We start from the raw sequence: 18673 nt of genomic DNA, 5'->3' as shown, positions 1-18673 counted from the left end.
CCTTTAGGTTTTTTGACTAAACCAAAAGTCAACATACAATTTGAGTCGCCACCGCACTTTTATTTGTCCAAAGGAAAGGCTAAAAAGCGAAATAAAGCCAAGGTAAGAAATTTTTCAAATCAAAAACTAATAAAAATGTCAGAGATCTGGGTAAGGGGGTTGGTTATGAAATGGGAAGGTTTTATGCACCCAAAACATCCTTAGTACTCTAAGGGAACCCTTTTTGCGAATATGTGTTGTAGGTTGGTATTTGTGAAAAGATTTGTACAAAAAAGATTGGAGGGATGAGAAGAGAGTAGATTATATTTACAAATTTGTTGTTTGAGTGGATGAACCCATTGCCTACGTACCATCACAAAGGAGGATTAAAACCTCGTAGTTCGGGGTAAAATTCTCAAATATTGGTGAATTGATTTGATCAAAAAGTCTTAAGGTCTTTTGTTATCAAAGGGAGAAAAGTCAACCTAAACCAACAATCCACCATGTGATGAAGGCTTCAACATGCTAGTGAGGGGTTACCCCTATAATAAGCATGAAAGACTTATAATCCAACACTAAGGATAAGGTGAGATTTACATCAACCACTATGATAACTCAAACCTATGACTAATGTTTATGAAAAGTTTTAACAAAATGGCCATTGGAATCACAAAAACAACTTGAAGTGAGTTATATTTACAAGTTAGATTTATTTACAAAATGAAGTCACAGTTGGATTAAGATTTATTCACAATGAGTATTGATGAAAAGAGTTTTGAAAAATCAAAGGCCTAAGGCCTAGGTTTCTAATTTGAAACAAAGTCAAGGTTTAGAAAATAATTTTTCGCTTGGTTAGAGTGGGGAGAAGAAGAGAAGGGCTAGTCCTAAAGCAATACAAATATAAGAGGGGAAAGATAAACCCTTGGAGTTCCTTTTCTTGAAATCATGGAGATGATTCAAGATGCTCCTTTCCTTTGGACTTAGCACACAATCAAGCAATCAAACAATTTGGATTCAAGCTCCTAGGATCTCCATTTGGCTTGTCTCTTAACTTGACTACTCATGACAATGGTCCTCTTTTCATAACCTCAAGATGGAATCCCTATCACACAAAAGCAAACATCAAAATGTTCACAACACAATAAGGGGAATGGACAAAGAATAAGTTTGGATGAGAAGTCCTTTGAAGTCAACTTTCAATTTTAGCATTCTAAAGGCATGAGGCCTAGTTTCTCTTCAACAAGTTTTGCATTCTAAAGGCATGAGGCCTAGTTGCTCTTGAACTCCTTTAAGCATAGGTAAGTCCTAATTCTAAGTCCTTTCTCCTTTTGCATTTGGTTCACACAAAACAAACACAAAACACACACAAGATAACAATATATTTATATACAATAATGGGCTCAAATGAACAAAATAAAAATGACATAAGCATAAAATATATGCTCAAGTGAGAAAAGGGAAAATCAATATGAATAATGAGCAAGAAATAAATGGCATTAAAATTAAATGGCAAGAAATTAAATGTTCAAATTAAAGTTAGTCATTAGTGGAGTTATGTTAGCTTGTCATAAGACAATGTAGCGCTATGTTAAGCAATCGTAAGTGGACTAATGTAGTAGTCACACCTATCTGAGGCCGGTCAATAAAAATATAGGCAAAGAACACAAGGTAGAGATCATGACTAGTAAGCCAAACTCCATAAACTTGGCATGGCAAAACAAAAGGGGAAGGACCTTGTATTGACTTTAGGTTATTTGCTTGACCAAGAAGCAACCTATCTTGGACACAAAACAACTCAATTGATCATGGATCAAATTGAGTTTGGTTTGGATCAAAGAAGGTTAAACTTCTCATTTGTCAAGATCAACCATAAGACTTTAACTCATTGGCCATTGATGGAAAGAATGGGATGAAGATGGAAGGGAATGGAAAAGAAGACAAGTATAAAATCCAATTGATCAAATGTGAATCAAATCATCATCAATCAACAGCAAACAAAAATGAAATGAAGATAACAAGTCAATATGTCAACAATAATTTTTTGGTATTTTTTTGAATTAAAATAAAATGCAAATAAAAATAAACAAATAAGGTCAAACCTCAAATTCAATTCAGATCAACTTCAACAAGTCCAATTAAATTCTCATAGGTTCATCATGGTCAAACAAGCTTTGACTAATTTTCTCATCATTTTTTGAAATCAGAAAGCAATTAAAAACAATTAAAAACAATTAAAAATAGCACAAATGGATTAAAATCTCAAATAAATCTCAAATCAAATAAGAAATTGATGAGACTATTTTTCATTGGTTTATCATGATCCCTAAATGCTATGAAAATATTTTTGGATTTTTAAAAAGTCATAAAGTATTTTAAAATGAATTAAAACTATTGAAAACCAAATAATTTACAAAAAATATTAAATGAAGTCACAAAAATAATTAAAAATCAAAATATGAAACTAGACTTTTCAAGAAATTTTTTGGAATTGGTCTCATATTTTTATGACTTAAAATATTTTTTTTATGTATTTTTGAAAATAAAAGGAATTAACTTAAAATAAAAGAAAATGAATTAAATGGAAAAAACCACAGCCGCGTGTTGCACCTCATTAATTGACGTGGCAAGGCTGAATGGCTCAGATGTGAGGGCGCAACGTGTGTTCGAGTAAAATGCGCAACAACATGAATTAAATAAAGTAAACGCAATGAAGGACCAAGATTAGATCCTGAACTCATGATCCAAAGGCCAAGAGTGACACACGTGGTGATGGTGGTGGAAACCACCATCTTCTCCGGTGGAATAACAACCTCCGGCCACCAGTTGCAGAGAATTTTTTTTAACACAAATGGAAAGTAAGGACATGAAATTGAAGCTCGTGTGATGGAGATCAACACTATATCCATGAATCTTCCTCACTCTTCCTATATTGAGAGAAACGTGAAGTGGAAGATCATGGTGTACCAACTGTAAATGCACGAAATGGAAAATTGAAACCACCATTGGCTTGCCTCAAGTGTGTCGACTTCAGAAAACCACACAAACACCAGGATACTACATTGAAATGAGAGTTTTAGATCCAAAAAGTTTGAAGGTATACCTCTGAATTGAAGCTCTCCAAGCCACGAAACCTTCAAGATCTTGGCTCCTCTTTGCTTTAGGGATGCAGTGGAGATGATAGGCTAAGGAATTACGCTTTGAAGATCAACTAATGATGTTGAATTTCAAGCTCGAAAGTGAGAAAAATTTCTGAAAAATTCCTTTGGTATGGCTATTGTTTCAATGCTGCAGTGTTTTAGATCTCCAAAAGGATGATGAATGAATGAGAAGGAGTGTTTATTTATAGCTGAAATTGGCTGTGCATCATGCCTCCCTCGTGTGCATGCCATTTGAAATTGGATATGCATGGGCCTATATAGGCGTATGGAAGGCCCACTGATGGGTGCAAAACCTTGTTGAGTTCACTTGAAGAGTAATTGGACGTGCATTTTGTAGGGAACTAGCTTGCACATTAAGTGTCATCATAAAAATGCCAAAATGTACATAAATGAAGAGCTCTTTGAAACTCACCAATGGTATGTTCAAAAAAGTAATGTGAGTATTGGTTGGAAAGCCCTTGAAATAAGAAACAAAAGTCATGTTGGGAAAAAATTCATTTGGCAATTGGAAATTAATGAAAACTGGCTGTGAAAATTTAGGTACAAAACATGTTTAAGTCACCTTTGAAAATTTTCACCAAAAGTAAGCCTATTCAAACCCCTCTATTTTCATGATGAAAGCTTGAAATGGAAAAACCTACAGCACTAAAGTTTAATATCCTTTCAAGATGATCAATTTAGACTCAAAGTTTGCATCATTTGGATTTTCTATGACAAAGTTATGGGCATTTGAAGTTAGGTACTTTTTCAAATTCAATGACTTAGGTCCAATATGACCTATAATATTTTGTATTATCACATGTATTTGTTTCAGGATTATGAAATTTTATCCAACATAACAATTGAAGTAGACATCTCAAGATTTCCAATGAATTTAGACTCACCTCAAAATCATAAAACTTAATGAAGTTATGTCCTTGGTAAGTTGACCCAAAATTAGGGTTTCAGTCAAAATGACCTATAATCTTTTGAAATGATTGATGATCTTCCAAGTTTCAAACAGATTTTTGATGAACATGAAAGTTGTTCATTTGGTTCTTAAGAACATTGCTTCTCTCGGGGTAGTCTTCATTTGACAAACACATCAAAAGTTATATCTCAATGGTTCTCAGCTTAGTCAGATGACTTGATCGGTCAACTTCTCAAGGCCAAACTTCCAATCTTGATGAATAAATGATTGAGGATGCTCAAAGAGGCTTATATATGAATAAAATTATGAATTAAAGAACTTCCCTTGATTAAATTTGATCATAGGTTGAGGTTGTTTCATGGGCAAGGCACAATCAAAGCACAATTGAATTAGGGTTTCCTTGGGAAACAATCCTCAAGCCCTTTGGGTTATCTTGATCAAATTGGAAAATTGAGATACTTGGGAGACATATATGATGATTAGGAGCTTTGTGGACCATTGTAATGCTTTTTCTCATCTTCATCTAGCCATTTCACTGAGCTTAGGAGCCTCCTAGAAGCATTGGAGCACATGATCACTTGAGCTTCAAAACAAAAAGAGTTAGTGACATATTTTTATGCTTTTGGTTAGTAATCAAAATAAGAAAAGAAATAATATACAATACAAGCATGCTTGGTGGTCTCAAAACACTCACACAAGTCCCAACCCTAGGGTTAAGGAGCCAAACATGCTATGATCCTTGATGTCGTAACCTAAAAAAAGAGAATGCGAAAAAAAAAACAACCGGCGAAAAAAAGAAATGACAGAAGAGTCGCCACTGTGCGTTATTTACCCCAAAGGAGGGAAAGCAAATGCTCGAAGTAAACCTGGAAAAAAGGAAAGGAAAAGACAAGGTCTCGCAGCCAAATCTTGGGTTCGGGAGTCTATTATGCGAAGGGAAGGTATTAGCACGCCTACGCATCCGTAGTACTCTACGGGATCCACTCTTGTTGTTCTTATCTAAAGGGTGTGGGTTTATCTAGTGTACTATTTGCTAAAAGAGGGGTCAAAAGAAAATGACTCGCACGGATGTCGCATCCACTGCATACATATCTCATATGAATATGAGAATCAGAGTCTTCGTAGCTCGGCTGACCTATTTGTTTGTGTTTTAGGATGAACGACGTTACTACGCAATCTACCGGATGCTCGACCTTTGGAGACTTACTCGCCTGTAGTAGAAGGAGTTAACGTGTTCTTAGGAGAAGAAAAATCAAAGAGTTTGTTTGTGTTTTAGGAATGCTCATGCAAAAAGGAAGTCCTAGACGAAGGAACCGTGCTACCTTAATTGACATGCAAACGAGAGACTATACGAAGCCTAGCATTCCTATGGGGAGACAATCACACCATACAAAACAAACATCCATAAAGTAAACACGCCAACAAGGGGGCTCAAACATACGTGGGAAGGGCTTTAGTCAAGAGGGGTCATATCAACCTCGACAAACAAGCCATGGAAAGGTAATCAAATGGGCTCTTAACCACTAACATTGAACGTCGGGGTGAGCAAATCAGAAGGGTAATGAGTATAAGACCTCATAGCTCTTAACCCTGGACAGGGTGAGCTCATGACAAAAAAGTGGGGATTCAGGAAGATGGAACCCTCTCCACTGACTGACCGGACAAAAGATCTTGGGCTTTTGTTCTGAAGCATCGACACGTAGTGCGAGCATAAAGAACGACACACTGAATAACGGGGGATTGACTACTAATCCCTTTTATCCGTCAATTGCCTCTTCATGGAGGTCTTTAGCACTGGTGCCTCTTCTTGGAGGTCTTTGGGCACAAAAGTAAACACACAAAAACACTGCCTCTTATCGAGGTCTTCCAGCTAAGAAGGCGGTAAAATACGGGAAAGATGTAAAAGGGATCAATGGAGGTCTTTAGCACTGGTGCCTCTTCTTGGAGGTCTTTGGGCACAAAAGTAAACACACAAAAACACTGCCTCCTATCGAGGTCTTCCAGCTAAGAAAGCGGTAAAATACGGGAAAGATGTAAAAGGGATCAAGAGATCTACCACACGGATAAAGATCCGAAGTAACAGCAACTAAAGAAATAAGAAACCCAAAGAAATAAGCAAGTCAGCAAAGCAATCAGAATAAATCTCCAAATGGTATCCCCCAAATAAGGTGGAATACCAAGCAAGCTATCTCTTCAAGAGTCATGTGAGCCCTCACAAAAACTCAACAAACAAGTCAGAAAAACAAGATGGGGTGCAATCAAGAGATGCACCAAACAAAAGAATCAAAATGGAACCACATGAATCATGCCATTAAAGTTACAAAAAGCTCACAAAAAGCAACCAAGGACAGGAGGCCTAAACCTCTTGTCAAACAAATGCATCAAAAGGGTATCAAAACTCAAAGTCAGGGGGCAAGGATCCACACATCAAGACATGACATACATACTAACACATGTGCCTGGATGCAATAGAAAGCATGTTATAACAAACACAAAACAGATTAGAGAGCAAACAGAAAAAAACAGCTACTGTCATCATCGCTACTGCTTCGCTTAGCGAGATGCTAGCGAAGCTTCGCTACATGTTCGCTTAGCGAGGTGCTAGCGAATGCCTGCGGGTTCTGGGTTCTTCATTGATAACAGTCCAATTTCAGAAACCCCAAATCCTATGTTACCCATTTCAGAAACTGAGTGATCGAACATTCAAGGTATTGTTCTACACATTCATGCACATCTAAACCCATATGCAAAACCTAACGATACCCACTCTTCCAAATTCACCCATAATACCTCATACATTCAGAAAATTCAAATTGAAAGCATAGAATAATGGAAATAGGGCAAACCTGGTTGGAGAGATCGATTGAAATTGAATTGCACCATTCGGTTTGCAGAACAATCTTAGGGTTTATATGAGAGGGAATTGGTTCTTTACAAATGAGTTCCCTTCAGTCTCTAGAGGCTGCTCTGAATTAGTTAGAATCTCTCTTCTTCTTCTTCTTCGGTTTTTCCACTGAATTTTTAGAATTTATAACCTGATTTTCGTGGCTTGGTGGGCTCAAATGAGAGAGGTCCAAGTCCAAGATTTTTCTATTATATTTTTTTTATTTTCAAAACGCGTGGGCTTCGCCTAGCGAAGAATCTGCTCGCCTAGCGAGCATGACAGTTCAGGAAATTCCTTCTGAGCGCAGGTGACTCTGGTGGCTTTCTTGGGACTCGCTAGGCGAACCACTCTACTCGCCTAGCGAGCATGACAGCTCAGGAACATGCTTTTACTCCTTTAAGATTAACATTTTGAATGATGAATAGACCCCATTTGAACATGTTGGAAGTAACTCAAGTCATTCCCTAGCCATTTCACCTTCAGTTGACCAACAGTTGACTTTTGGCTTCATAGTTGAATTTTGAACTGTACTGAGCCCATTAAGCTTGATCCTTCAGATAGAACCCACAAAGTGACTCGAATGATATCCGAGCTTCTTGGATGACAAACTCTTGGAGCTAATTCTGATTGGCATGATGAAATGCAATATGAAATGTTAAATGACCTAAAATGAATGCATGAATGAGGAGGGAAAATTTGAGGTGCTACAGCTGCCCCTATTCAATCAATTGTGAATCTGAACGGATGAAAGCAGCGGCTATCAGACCTTCAAGTTAAACAGGGATTGAATACCAAAAGAACCAGAGAATTTGCACTCTGTAGGTGATGAATAAAGGAAAGCAGGGCCATTTACTGATGGCGGCTTCAAAATAAAATTGATATTTACCGATATCAAAGAAAGCGAGGCCATTTACCGGTGGCGGCTTCAAAACAAATTTGGATATTTACCGATATCAAGGAAAGCGAGGCCATTTACCGGTGGCGGCTTCAAAACAAATTTGATATTTACCAATATCAAAGAAAGCGAGGCCATTTACCGATGGCGGCTTCAGAACAAATTTGATATTTACCGATATCAAGGAAAGCGAGGCCATTTACCGGTGGCGGCTTCAAAACAAATTTGATATTTACCGATATCAAGGAAAGCAAGGCCATTTACCGATGGGGACTTCAAAACAAATTTGATATTTACCGATATCAAGGAAAGCGAGGCCATTTACCGATGGCGGCTTCAAAACAAATTTGATATTTACCGATATCAAGGAAAGCGAGGCCATTTACGGGTGGCGACTTCAAAACAAATTTGATATTTACCGATATCAAAGAAAGCGAGGCCATTTACCGATGGCGGCTTCAAAACAAATTTGATATTTACCGATATCAAGGAAAGCGAGGCCATTTACCGGTGGCGGCTTCAAAACAAATTTGATGTTTACCGATATCAAGGAAAGCGAGGCTATTTACCGGTGGCAGCTTCAAAACAAATTTGATATTTACTGATATCAAGGAAAGCACGGCCATTTACCGATGGTTGCTTCAAAACAAATTTGATATTTACCGATATCAAGGAAAGCGAGGCCATTTACCGATGGCGGCTTCAAAACAAATTTGATATTTACCGATATCAGGGAAAGCGAGGCCATTTATCGATGGCGGCTTCAAAACAAATTTGATATTTACCGATATCAAGGAAAGCGAGGCCATTTACCGATGGCGACTTCACTGGGGAGGAAAAAGATGTTTACAAGTGAAACGAGACCATACATTTACCGATGACTGGGAAGGAACTCGATGTTTACCGACATCGAACAATGATGTTTATAAGTGAAACGAGACCAGACATTTACCGATGACTGGGAAGGAACTCGATGTTTACCGACATCGAACAATGATGTTTACCGACACCAAAGAAAGGATACATTTATGAAACGAAACCATTTACCGATGGCGAAAATGAAATACTCGATATTTACGGATAGCGAATCTGCTGGGGAATCTTAACGACAAAACCATTTACCGATGGTTAACAAGCAGTTGATGTTTACCGACATCGAATCAATGATGTTTACCGACACCAAAAAGGGAAAGGACACACACGGGTGTTGACAGAACGATTTTTTGTAGACACCATGAGAGACATGTCATTTACTGATGGCTAACGATTGGGATTCGATGTTTACCGACATCGAAAGATGATGTTCGCTGACACCAAAGAAAAGCCCAGACATTTACGGGGATCAACACGACACTTACCGGTATCGCAAGGATGATATTTACATATGTCAAAATAAGGCAGACACTAGCCGGGGACTAAATCGGAAGGGACTCAAGTTTTCCTTTCACGGACTGGTGAGAAAATAAATCTCACTGGGATTATCGATTCTGAATGTTGCCAAGAGCAACTGCTGCAAATGTGCTACACTGATGTTGAAAAATGATCCGTCTCTTCCGGAGATATGATCCAATCTGGTTTAATACATGTATGCATATGTTTGAGTTTTCTATGGCGTAATGCTCCACACTGAATGGAAATGCTACGCGATTTGAGAATGCGAATGCAAATGATGATTACTATATGCAAGATGCAAAGGGAGGAAAACTCCTGCTGGGAAAGGAAATGATCACTTTACTGAGCACACAATTTCTGATTCGATCTTCCAACTCTGTGGGGACATACAACAATTCTGCTGAGGATACTATTCTCGGAACGATAGAGAAACCAACTCAACTGGGGAATCACTTGTTGGGAAAACACCAACCTCTCGACCATGCTGGGGAAACAAATTCTGAACTCGACTTAGACGACCCAACTTCTTACACGACTGGACAGTATTGAAACAACAGGGTCTTCCTTCGAACAAACTTTGGCTCATCTGCTTTAGCCATCAATCAAAGATAGTAACCTGCAAAGCGGCAAGACATACATGCCCTAGGGGATCGTATGGACAAGATATACTCAAGTGTACTCAACATTCAAAATGATTTTCAGATGTTTTATCTTTCCGCACATCATTGTCTAACCTTCATGTTTTTAGATGCAATGTTTATCAAAAATTCGGACGTTGTTTTGCAAACAAAACAGTAGAATAAAAAAAGCAGGAGAGCAATTTGATTGAATAACGACTTTTATTGATTGAAAATGGCCTATAAAGGCAAATACATCATGAAGCAATTTCTAGGAAGAGGTAATTGCGCCAAAAAAGAAAATAAACTATCCTATTGGCAATGTGAACACGGCATTCTACTATTTTCCAATTCTGTTATGACTCATAGATCTTCACTTTCCCCCAAATTCTTTGCTTTCTGAGAAGAGTGATTGGACCGATCATATCCTTCAAGATGGTAGACACTGAAACGCGATGAAGTACAGGTAACTCAGACTGTAGTCTTCGCTTTAATCCCTCTTTTGCCTAGACCTCCTTTTCAGGTTTTCAATCCACCGGGATACCCATTTTTGCCTAAGCCGCCTTTGTAGGTTTTCGACTTACCGGGTGTACATATTATTTTTTATTCTTTATCCCTAACTTTTGCCCGAACCTTTTTCTTTTTTTTTTGGTTCGCCGAGATGTCCTTTTTTGCCTGGACTTTCTTTCTTTTTTTTTTTTTTTGTCCAGCGGGTCAATTTATGCGAAGTATTTTTTGACTACATCTGAATTTATAGGAGATGGAAAATCTTCACCATCCATAGTTGTAAGCATTAAGCCTCCACCAGAAAAGACCTTTTTAACAACATATGGACCTTCATAATTCGGAGTCCACTTGCCCCTGTTATCTGTACCGGGTGGAAGGATCCTCTTCAAAACTAAGTCACCTATCTGATAACTTCGAGGACGCACTTTCTGATCAAAAGCCTTCTTCATCCTTCTCTGATATAGTTGTCCATGGCACACGGCTGCTAATCTCTTTTCCTCAATTAAATTTAACTCATCAAACCTGGCTTGAACCCACTCAGCCACGTCAAGTTTTACATCCATCATCACCCTCAAAGAAGGGATTTCAACTTCTACTGGAAAGACTGCCTCCATGCCATACACAAGTGAAAACGAAGTTGCCCCTGTTGACGTACGCACTGAGGTACGATACCCATGCAAAGCGAAAGGCAACATCTCATGCCAATCCTTGTACGTCACAACCATCTTTTGCACAATCTTCTTAATGTTCTTGTTTGCCGCCTCTACAACACCATTCATCTTTGGTATGTAAGGAGAAGAATTGTGGTGTTCGATCTTAAAGTCTTTGCAAAGATCTTTCATCATCTTGTTATTGAGATTCGAACCATTATCAGTGATGATTCTTTCAGGAACCCCATAACGACAGATAATTTCTTTCTTAATGAATCGAGCAACCACTTGTCTGGTAACACTGGCATAGGAAGCTGCTTCCACCCACTTGGTACAGTAATCAATCGCGACTAGGATGAAGCGATGTCCATTAGAAGCAGTAGGTTCAATCTTCCCAATCATATCGATGCCCCACATCGCGAATGGCCAAGGAGAATTCATAATATTCAGAGGGTTTGGTGGTACATGCATTTTATCAGCATAGATCTGACATTTGTGGCACTTCCGAGCGTATTTGAAACAATCAGATTCCATGGTTATCCAGTAATAACCGGCTCTTAACAATTTCTTGGCCATTGCATGACCACCAGCATGGGTACCGAAAGATCCCTCGTGTACTTCCTGTATTAACATGTCTGCTTCGTGTCTAACCACGCATCTGAGCAGAACCATGTCAAAGTTCCTCTTGTACAACACATCATCCTTGTTCAAGTAAAAGCTTCCAGCTAGCCTTCTTAGTGTCTTCTTGTCATTCTTTGACGCTCCTTCAGGATACTCTTGGCTTTTGAGGAAATTCTTAATATCATAAAACCACAGCTTCTCATCAATAACAGACTCGGCTGCAAACACATACGCAGGCCTCTCGAGTCGATTCACAACAACGTGTGGCACATGATTCTGCCAATGAACTTTAATCAGGAAGACAATATGGCTAAGGCATCAGCCATTTGATTTTCATCTCGGGGTACATGATACAACTTTACTATTTTGAAGAAAGTCAGGATCCTTCTGGTGTAATCTCTATAAGGAATCAAATGCGGCTGATGAGTATTCCAGTCTCCATTGACTTGGTTAATCACTAGAGCAGAATCTCCAAAAATGTCCATAGTTTTGATCCTTAGATCGATGGCTTCCTCAATCCCCATGATACAGGCCTTGTACTCAGCTTCGTTGTTGGTTACTTCAAAAGTCAATCTGGCAGAAAAAGGTATGTGTGCACCTTTAGGATTAATGAGTATTGCCCCAACACCATTTCCATTCACATTTACCACCCCATCAAACATCAGTGTCCACTTGTCATCGGGATCCGGTCCTTCCTCGACAAGAGGCTCTTCACAATTTTTCATCTTTAAGTACATGATATCTTCATCGGGGAATTCAAACATCATCGGCTGATAATCATCAATTGATTGCTCGGCAAGGTAATCAGACATAATACTACCCTTGATGGCCTTTTGCGACGTGTACTGGATATCATACTCTGTCAAAATCATTTGCCAACGAGCCACTCGTTCGGTAAGAGCCGGCTTTTCAAAGATATACTTTACTGGGTCCATCTTAGAAATCAACAAGGTAGTATGGTTCAACATATACTGTCTTAGTCGGCGAGCAGCCCATGCTAAAGCGCAGTAAGTTTTCTCGAGCAGCGAATATCTTGTTTCACAGTCGGTAAACTTTTTGCTAAGGTAGTATATTGCATGCTCTTTTCGACCAGACTCGTCATGCTGTCCCAATACACACCCCATCGAAGTCTCTGTTACTAAAAGGTACATTATCAGAGGCCTCCCAGGAACTGGAGGTATAAGAATTCAAGGTTTCTGCAAATATTCTTTTATCTTATCAAAAGCTTTTTGACAATCATTGTTCCACCTGATTGCTTGATCTTTTCTTAGCAATTTAAATATCGGTTCGCACGTAGCGATTAGGTGAGATATAAACCGTGCAATGTAGTTCAGCCTCCCTTAAAACCCATGAACCTGGTTTTCCGTTCTTGGTTCAGGCATTTCTTGAATAGCTTTTACTTTCGCTGGATCAACCTCAATCCCTTTCTTACTGACAATGAAACATAACAGCTTTCCAGATCTCACTCCAAACGTACACTTGTTTGGATTCAGCCTCAGTTTGAACTTTCTCAATCTTTCGAACAACTTTTGCAAGTTTACCAAGTGCTCCTCTTCTGTTTGAGACTTCGCAATCATATCATCCACGTACACTTCAATTTCTTTGTGCATCATGTCATGAAAGAGAGTCGTCATAGCTCTTTGGTAGGTAGCACCGGCGTTCTTCAACCCAAATGGCATTACCTTATAACAGGACGTGCCCCAAGGTGTAATGAATGTCGTCTTCTCCATGTCTTCTGGCGCCATCTTGATCTGATTATAGCCAGAAAGTCCATCCATGAAAGAGAAAACCGAGGACTGAGCAGTGTTATCGACCAATACATCAATGTGAGGTAATGGGAAGTCATCTTTCAGACTGGCTCTGTTTAAATCTCGATAATCGACACACATCCTGACTTTACCATCCTTCTTTGGCACGGGTACGATGTTGGCCACCCAAGGGGGATAATTGGTAACTTCTAGAAAACCTGCATCCAACTGTTTCTGAACCTCTTCTTTGATCTTGACAGCCATATCAGGACTAGTTCTACGAAGTTTCTGCTTTACCGAAGGACAATCTTCTCTGAGAGGTAGCCTGTGCACCACAATATCTGTATCCAAACCAGGCATATCTTGATACGACCACGCGAATACATCCACATATTCTTGCAGCATTTCAATCAGCCCTCTCTTGACCTTTTCCTCTAAAGCAGCCCCTATCTTGATCTCTTTCTTTGCGTCCTCAGTACCAAGGTTAATGACTTCCAACTCTTCCTGATGAGGTTGAATGACCCTTTCCTCCTGTTTCAATAGTCTGGCCAATTCTTTGGGGAGTTCACAATCTTCTTCACTCTCCTCTTCGGCTTGGTAAATGGGATTATCGAAGTCATACTGAGCCATAACAAAACTGGTTTTAATGGAATCCGCGAGATCAATTCTGCACGAACAATGTTTCATGCTTTATTTTAGAAAAGAGTTCAAGGAAGTCACAAAAAAACATTGTCGTTTTTATTGTTTTGAAAATGAAAGTAAAAACAGAAAGACAGTGAGCATAAATTTGATTGCAAAACGTCCTTTATTGTTGATAATCATTGAAAATTCAAAATGTGATGTGGCCCTACAATGTACCACTACGCCCTGGGCAGAGCGTAGGGCTTTCATGCAAAATGAAAAAACAGAAGAAAATTACTCTGTCTGAAGAGTAACTTGGACTATTTCTTCAGCAGTCCAGTTGTTGATCTTCTCCCCTGGAGCACACGGGCGCACCCAATTATCCATATCACAATCACTGTCACCATCTTCATTGTCTGTTGCAAAGACATCCCCGTGATTCATCAATTCAGCACTAGCGAAAGTACATGCCCTTTCTGATTCAGGACACCCTGCTCTGACGATTGAAAAGGCTGATAACCAATGCCAAACATGTCTTCTTTTACGGGCACATCAATCATCTTACCCCAGCCTTCCGCGTTACCTGAATGAATGACCTCCAGAGCTTGTTTATAGGACGCAATCGAGGTACCTGGTTTCTTCTGGTCAACGAAAGCCACCTTCTCAATACTGACGGTCTCAAAAGCTTGACATAGAGTTTCATGAATTTCGCCATCCATCTCCACATATTTGAAGGAGGATAAATGGCTCACAAAGATGTCCTCTTCGCCACACACGGTCACAACCTGACCATCCCACACATATTTTAGCTTTTGGTGGAGAGTCGAAGAAACTGCTCCGGCTCCATGTATCCAGGGACGCCCCAACAAACAACTATATGCTGGTTGAATATCCATCACATAGAAGACAATATTAAACACTTCCGGGCCGATCTTCACAGGCAACGTGACTTCACCAAAAACCGATCGCTTGGATCCATCAAAAGCACAGACAACAAGATCACTTGGTATGAGAACAACCCCTTCGGCATCAAGCTTACTCAAGGCCTTTTTGGGCACCACATTCAAAGAAGAACCGGTATCAACCAAAACATGCGACAAAACGGCGCCTTTGCATTCCATCGTGATATGCAGAGCTCTATTGTGATTGCGACCCTCAGGTGTCAGGTCTAGATCCGTGAATCCCAAACCATGTCTCGTGTTAACATTTGCACTAACACCTTCGAGCTGGTTAACAAAAATCTCTTGGGGCATATAAGCCATATTCAACATTTTCAACAGGGCGTTACGATGTGCCTCAGAACACATTAACAGAGAGAGAATAGAGATTTTTGACGGTGTCTGGGTCAACTGATCCACGATCTTGTAATCACTCTTCTTGATAATTCTCATAAATTCCTCCACGTCCTTCTCAAAAGAATACTCGGGCACTTCCTTTCGCACCGGTTCTTCTTCAACGACAACTTGTTTTCGTTTTGTTCTAGCAAGAGCCTCAACATTGTTATCCTTAGGAACCTGTGTGTCGCAACACGAAAAACAACCGGCGGAAAAAAACAAGTTTTCAGAGCCACCACCGTGCGTTATTTATCCCAAAGGAAGGAAAGGAAACGCTCGAAGTAAACCTGAAAAAGGGAAAGGAACGGTCTTACGACCAGAGATTGCAAGGTACGGGAGTCGGTTACGCAAGGGGAAGGTATTAGCACCCCTCACGTCCGTCGTACTCGACGGGATCCACGCTCAAAAGAATAGGAAAAGGTTGCTGAATAACTGCTCAAAGAATGCACACAAACTGGAATAATAAACAGGTGAAAGAAGACGGAGGAAGGGGACTCGGCAGGATGTCGCATCCTGGGCCTACGTAGTTTGTCAGAAACAAACATCAGAGTCAACGTAGTTCGGGGAATGAGAAACATGCTCGCTAGGATATCGCATCCTATGCCTACGTATCTTCTCTATCCAGAGAAAGAATCAGAACACTCGTAGTTTGGCTAACGCACGCCAAAACAAACACCGAAAAGAGACGTCAAAAGAAACACTCAAAAGGAAACAGAATGTCAATCCATGGGCTTACATCCGACTCCAAACAAACAACACGAATAAGGAAACAGAATGCCCATAGATGGACTTACTTCCGACTCCAAACACAAGCAAACCAGGAAACAGAATGCCAATAGATGGGTTTAGATCCGACTCCCAACACACAAATAATCCCTAACCAGCGAACACCAAAGAAGAAAGTTATCGGATCGACAAACTAAAAGGGAGTCTGGAACTCGAGCCTAATAGTTGTCACACAAACACCAAGAAGACGCTGAGACGTCAAAAGAAACAAAGTTTGAACACACAAACTAATAGGGAGTCTGGAACTCGGACCTAATAGTTGTCAAACACAAAAAAAAGGGTGCCCAGAGAGATCTCGCACGATCTCCTGCCTACGTATCTCATCTGGTATGAGAATCAGGGCGACGTAGTTCCCCTTAACAGGGGAGAAACACTCCTAACTAGAGACCAAGGGAATAACGAACTAAAAGGGAGACTGACTCGAGCCTAATAGTCGTCATGCAAATTATAACCCTAGGTTGAGGTTTCTAACAAGAGTTTGACTCACACAGGAAGCGAGTCAACTCATGTCTATCTCTACGTACGTTCAACTTCCTCGAAAGTTGACCATACGACTCCTACAGAAAAGGAGATAAGAAGCAGAAAGCAAATAAACATACCAGCAATCATCACACTCTATATACAAACAAGAGGCTCAAGCAAATGGTTGGGGTTTAGTCAAGGGGTCATATCAACCTCGACAAACAAGCCAAAACTGTAGGGGTGTGCTGAAGCTCTTAACCACTAACATTGAGAGTTAGGGTGAAGCTGATGAAAGGTAATGAGGATTAGACCTCATAGCTCTAACCCTGGCCTGGGTGAGCTCCAATCAATGAGAACGTGGGGGTCCAGAAAGAGGGACCCTATTCCACTTGACTGACTCTATACAAGGATCTTGATTGCTAACAGGGGATTGATTGCTAATCCCTTCTATCTGTCAATTGCCTCTTCACTTAGGATGACTTAACAAGTAACATGCCTCACTTGGAGGTCTTTGGAATAAATATAAACAATCACAGTCATTGCCTCTTAAGGAGGACTTCAGCCAAACACCTGCCAAAAAAGCGATAGGGCTTCCAGACTACATGGAGTGAGAAGGCTAAACAACCTCAGTGGTGTATCAACCATACTCCAAAGCAAAGCAAAATCTAGCTAGCAAGTGGTTAATGTACCTGTACAAAAAGCCAGACGGTTAATATTGTATTCAGAAAACCAAGCAAACAACAGTGGAATCATCCAACATCTACACAATGCAAGTCATAAGTGCAAGCACTCAAGTGAATTCATCACATCAATGGACCTACAACACAACAAAGGTTAGTAAACAAAGCAAATGGCATCTCAAATGATGAGGCCACACCAATCATTAGTGTTAAATACTTGAAACACAAACACAATTGGTGAGTACAAACCACTAGTACAAAGACTAGGGTCAAAGGCAAGTCAAATGACCAAAACAGAAGTCAATATTTCACATGAAGAACAATTAATCAAACAAGAAGAAGGCCTCAAAAGGACCAAAGGCAAATCAAAAGGCAAAGCCATCATATGAACAAGATAAGGCAAAGGCAAACAATGTGATCAAAATTGGACATCAAATATAGAAAATCCACATTAAAACAGAAAAGCATTCAATGATCATGAAAATTTTTAGGTGTGTTAAACATGCTATGGACAAGCATCATACCAAAAATGAAATCCATAAGAGCTCATATGATATGTAAATGAAAATTCACAAAAGCAACATCCAATATGTGATACAAATTGTCACAACCTATGTTCATGTGTCCAAAACAGTGATATTAAATGGTAAAAATGTCAAACAAAATCCAAAAGATCATGTCACATGTTATGAATAAGCATGTCAAATTTCAAGGCAATTGGACAAACTATGAGCATTTTACAAATCAATTAGCACAACATGTCATATTGGCATCATGTTCAAACAATCAAGCACATTTAAAGATCCAGCAATACAATAATCATGAAATTAACATCACAGAATAATAGACATTAAAACAAACATGTGAAAAAATAATTGGATTAATTTGGACATGTATTCTATTTTTTGTGATTTTTAGAAGTTGCATGAAGATATTGAAATAATAAAAGAAAATATGGAGGGAAAAGATATTTGAATGAAATTTGAAAAAATGCTGAAGCCAGGAATTGAACACATGAAACAAAGGTCAAAAGAAGTTCTTCACAAAATAAAATCATAAATGCCTAATGCCAAGGATCGAACAGAGGTTAAGGCAGACACAAGCGCTCAAAGAAAAAAAACAATTGAAAAAATGAAAGGTACGTGCGCTAGGAATCGAACCGAGGCCTCATAGGTTGCAAGCGCGTTTAGCATGAAACGCTGTGTTTCATGTGGAAAATAAATGGAGAAACAAGCGCGAGGCAAGATTCGAACCGAGTACATGAAGGTCACAGGCGCTTCCACAGGAAACCCTAAGCGCACGAACCAGACGGCCGGAATAGTGATTTCGGTCGTCTTCTCCGGCGGTTTTCCGGCGACGGTTCATAAATTTTTTCCAGAAATGCATGAAAATGGTACCATTCGAAAGCTCACACAACATACATTCCAAA

The sequence above is a fragment of the Lathyrus oleraceus genome, chromosome 3 (genome assembly GCF_024323335.1).
Source record: "Lathyrus oleraceus cultivar Zhongwan6 chromosome 3, CAAS_Psat_ZW6_1.0, whole genome shotgun sequence".
Taxonomy (NCBI): Eukaryota; Viridiplantae; Streptophyta; class Magnoliopsida; order Fabales; family Fabaceae; genus Lathyrus; species Lathyrus oleraceus.
This window is presented reverse-complemented; position numbering follows the sequence as displayed.